Below are 4941 nucleotides of genomic sequence, written 5' to 3'. Positions count from 1 at the left end.
GGCTACAAGTCTTCATTTTTAGTTTGTATGTGTTGTCCATTGTATTTTCGCTGTGTTTGGTTTTGGTACAGCCGAGTGGGCTGTTAGATTTACATATAACTACGTGGTTGTATTTTTTTTATTATATCAACCGAGTAGGTTGCATATAAACTACGTAGTTGTGTGTATATTCCAGCCGCTTGTGGCTGAGGTATATTGTGTATGTATAAATGGTTCAGATTGTCACCCGTACAGGGGAGGTGCTATCAGAATTTCCTCTAGCAGGGACTCCTCTGGGGCGTGACAATTTATTGTAACGACCCGGCCCCTCGGGCGGCCCCACTGGCGGCCCATTTGGCGGCCCCTTGGCGGTCCCATGGGCGGCCCCACTGGCGGCCCAACTGGTGACCCCTTATGTTGTCGACCGACGACCCTCTAGCGTGTGTCGTTACTCACAAGGTCTTTCCACCCATGACCAGTGGATTTTTGTCTTCCCCAGGATTCGAACTCTAGACCTCTAGGATAAGTACTAGAGTTTATGAATCCTGGTAGCCAAGTGAGTGGCGCTCACTTGGCTACCAGGATTCATAAACTCTAGTACTTATCCTGGAGGTCTAGAGTTCGAATCCTGATAAATGCAAAAATCCACTGGACAGGGGTGGAAAGACCTTGTGAGTAACGACACACGCCCGAGGGTCGTCGGTCGACGACATAAGGGGTCACTAGTTAGGCCGCCAGTGGGGCCGCCCAAGGGACCGCCAAGAGGTCGCCAAATGGGCCTCCAGTTGGGCCGCCCAAAGGGTCGAGGGGTCGGGTCGTTACATCACCCACCCGCTCGTCTACCGGGAACTTGATTTTTTAGTAGTAGGTAGATTGTAATACCCCAGTTCTGAGATTCTGGTTAAGTATGACTTAAAACGTTAGATGGTACTATCCATATCACCAAGGTGCACCTTCCTTTTCGGAAGCCCAACTTAAGAACTCCAAAGTTAAGCATGCTTGGCTTGGACAAATCTGAGGATTGGTGACCTCCTGAAAAGTTTTCCAGGGTGCGTGCGAGTGAGGACAAAACACGCTGAAAGGACCTCCAGTGGTCTGTGGAGCTAGTCGTCAACCCGATAGGCAATTGTGGTGGCATTCCCGGTTCGGTTCGGGTGGGGCTCGCCCGGGCTGGCACTACAAGAAAATTGAGATTTTACAACACTTAAAAGACAACGCTTTTTTTAAAAAGCGTTGTCTTTTTCTTTTTAACAACACTTTTAATGAAAAACGTTGTCTATTTCTTTATTTTCTTACTAATAGATAACATTTTTTTAAAAATCGTTGTCTATTAGTGATTTTTATGGGTCAAACACAATGCTTTTTGAAAAGCGTTGTCTACTAGCATTTATTTAGTGTCTAAGACAATGATTTTAAAAGTGTTGTGTATTGTTAAACCCTCATCTAAATCTGGGATAATACAAACCGTTGGATCAAGTACCCTTAGGTTTCACTCTCACAACTCCTCATCTCATGCTTATCTTCCCGAACCCCTCTCACAACTCCTCATCTCATGCCTATCTTCCCGAACCCCTCTCACGCCCTCTCCTTCCAACTCCTCCTCTCATGTCCTCTCCATCCAACTCCTCTCCAGCAAACCCCTCTCCGGCGAACTCCTCTCCGCGAACCTCCTCTCCTCTGAATTCCTTTACCTCTTCATCAAATAGCAAATGCCCTAATCACGCCGCTCTTGGATCGCCGCCTCCGCACTAGATCTACTCGCCGGTGGTTTCCTCTGCAGAAATGGTAGGGTTTACGGTTAATTCGACAAGGTTGATTCTTTTGTTTCCTATTTTTTTCCCTGCATCAGATCATTATTTTGAAAGGTAACACAGTATGTACGAATTAGTGTTTTTCTGAATTCTTTCCGTGACAAATTCTTTAATTTGCTCTTGGCATCTGCAGGCAAATGCTTGGATTTCAAGAGCATCAAAGTATCGGAGTTCAGTTTGGAAGGTTAGCGACAAATGGCCAGGTGATACTCTAATTAGGACGGGATCTATCACCTATGATATATTTTTAGGGTGTTGCTCAGCTGTTTTATTTCTCAGGTTATAATGCCAGTGACTCAGATTCTGATGAGGAGAAGATTAACATCAAATCATCAGCAGAAGGACTTGGTTCATAAGGTGAGTTATTCTTCTGTTCTGTTTGGTAAATTTTTAAACTCAGATTCTAGATGATTGATGCTCTATCAAGTTAAAAGACAAAAGAAATAAGTAGCCATGGAACACTATTATTTTATTTTTGCATCTCAAATAATTTATAGTGCAATATATCGGATATTTGAAAGGTCCTGTAAAATTGAATGGCCAAAGTGATTTACTGCTAATCTTGAACTATCTTTCACATATCTAGTTCTTTTGATTCCTGTTAATTTCATTTTTATTAATTCATTGATCATGACTCATGACACGGAACACAAATTTGTCTTTCTGTTCTAATCTTGGTCAAGTGAAATTTCCTGCACGATGTTAAATATACCACAAAATTAAATAGTCTAGTGCAAGAAAGATATTCTTTTAGAATTTTAGGCCTTCATTTTTAAGTTGTTTTGTCATGTGCCTTAGTCTAGCTTGAGATGACAGCATACAACGATGATTGCTCTCCTAGAGATGCTCAATCCTGAAGTTTAAGAATGAATTAGAGGTTTATTTCTCGAATGTGAAATTTATATTGTCAATATTTAGTTCAATAATCTTTGTGATTTTGGGTTGTAAAACTCTCTGCAAATTGGTTTGGGTACATGATTTAAAATCTTACTCCTGGAGTGGAACTAGATAGTTTGGTACTATTTTGATAGTAGGTGTTAAGAGGAAAAGAAGAGGGAGGAGCTTAGCTTAAGGCATTGCCCTGAAGAAGCCTTTTGACTTTCAAGAGTTCGTTCAACATTGACATTTATACGGAACTAAAGTTTTGCCCTTGCGTAGTGAAGAGGCTTCAGTCACCTGGAGTAGTCATGAGTAGGGCAGTCACAAAGCTGTGGAGTTAAGTAAGCAACAAACTGTATATATAACTCATCCTTTTCTTGTTTTTCATACTCGTTTTTTCAGTTTCTCTGGAATTGTATATCTCAGCTACCTTTAAGAAGATTGAGAAAATGTCTGATCTGATTAACTTACAGCATTTAGTTATTCTATAAATAATTTGATTTTTTACTTTTCTAGTCTGACACCATTTGCTATTGTTTGTATAATAATTTCTAGTTATTCTAATTGTGAATTTATCATTTTGGATGAAGTCTCATCTTGGTGTCGTTTCTCCAAAATTTAAAAAGAAACAAGCTAGATCATCGCAGAAGTTAACTACCAAACTCCACAGTTCTTTGGAAGACCCCAACACAAATGATTTGGAGGATGATCTACCCGTAGATAATGCTTCAAAGGAATTGGTGCTTCATAATGAGGCCTCTAGTACACATTAGATACAAGTGAGAAGTAGTAAAGGTATGTGTAATTATATATAACATATATTTTAATGTGTATGTTTATCATTATTAATTTGTCTCTAATTAACATAAGCTCCTCGACAAGATGCCAAACAATGTGGTTATTATGTGATGCGATTTATGAGACAAATTGTTGAAGAAGTTGAAATTATCGAGAGAGATTCACTACGATCTATAGTAATATTTTCTTGCTTATGTCTCAAATTATTTGAAATAAACTATTTAAAATTTGCAAAGTCAATGTTGATGTTTTTCCATTAATGTTCACAGTTTACAGAAGCGGAGTATTCTCGAGAAGAAATTGATGAGGTGCGATCGGAGTTGGCAGAATGTATACAAGATCATATATATGAGTAGGTACATTCAAGTTTATGTAAGTTCATTACCTTGTTTTAGTTAAAGTTTATGTATGTTCATTACCTTCTTGATGACCCAAAAACATCAGATCAGTTTAGGAATATGAATTTGGGATTGTCGTACCTTTTCAGGTCAAACAAAATATGACTGACAGAACTCATCAACTTCTAGATGCTCGATCAAAGGGCAGGTAATATCCAAGAGTTGGCTTCAATATCTTGTAGAAAATACCATGTTTACTGGTTCAAAAATGATTTTTTGCTACCTTCATGTTGACATGTTGAATTTTTAAATCCTTTCTTTGCACTCTAGAATCAAAGCCATATTTTATATGTATAGTTTAGTACACCGGAAAACTACATTTCCTACTGAAAAATTTTAAGTCAAATTGTGTTTGATAAAGCTATAAGTTCTGCAAACCAAAAAAATCAGAACATATGCTGATTTCGACTTTAGTTCATATGTAAGAACTCAAATGAAATATATGTTGTTCTTTGTGCACTGCATCTCTAATTATGTATTTAGGTCTCACGGTGGTTTCCCTAGCATCTCCAATTATGCTATTCTTTTTGCTATATTTCCATGACGGAAACAAAGTAGCACATGTATTTTTCGTTTGCTCTATTCCCCGTTATTTTCTGCTTAATTCTTTTTCTCTTAAAAATTATTGTATGGTGTGAACTGTGACATTTATTTTCAGCTATTACCACCGAATTTTTTTTTTTGCATAATACTGATGGTATTGTTTTCTGTGACAGATACACAGTGGTAGGTGTTTTGTCCCAGTCTCAAGCCGTCAATCCATTTTGATCAATATATCTAGTAGAAGTAAGCATGTAGATCGTTGTCTTCGAGGCCGGCTAGCTATTTTGTGCTTTTTTTTTATTTTAAATTTGAATGTCACTAACTACTTTGAAACAGAAATATTTAGTCTTTGTGTATAGTTGAATTCTCCTGTAAATACTAATACTTTGTAGTTGAATTCTATTGTTTGGTACGAGTTTGAAATCATTAGCTGAGCTAATTAATGTTATTTTATATGTCAAATTTGAATCTGGACATGGTAAAAGAAAATTAATAGTTTTCTAAATATAAAAAAATAATTTTGTAAATAGATT

General features: G+C 37.8%; 1 long non-coding RNA gene across 3 annotated transcripts; it reads left to right on the top strand.

Moving 5' to 3' along the window:
* The first annotated feature begins 1477 nt into the window (after window positions 1–1477).
* LOC122026094 lies at window positions 1478–4643 on the top strand. 3 transcript variants are annotated; one of them, XR_006124019.1, is made up of 8 exons: window positions 1478–1764; window positions 1924–1993; window positions 2070–2147; window positions 3260–3464; window positions 3540–3643; window positions 3737–3839; window positions 3955–4013; window positions 4582–4643. It is a non-coding gene; the product is annotated as an uncharacterized LOC122026094 (long non-coding RNA). The 3 variants fall into 3 exon arrangements; XR_006124020.1 differs by having other exon boundaries at window positions 3737–3819; window positions 4582–4642; XR_006124017.1 differs by having other exon boundaries at window positions 3737–3823; window positions 4582–4640.
* The last annotated feature ends 298 nt before the right edge of the window (window positions 4644–4941 follow it).

This window comes from Zingiber officinale, chromosome 1A, assembly GCF_018446385.1.
Source record: "Zingiber officinale cultivar Zhangliang chromosome 1A, Zo_v1.1, whole genome shotgun sequence".
Taxonomy (NCBI): domain Eukaryota; kingdom Viridiplantae; phylum Streptophyta; class Magnoliopsida; order Zingiberales; family Zingiberaceae; genus Zingiber; species Zingiber officinale.
Note: the sequence above shows the minus strand (reverse complement) of the source record. Positions and strands in the feature narration are given on the sequence as shown.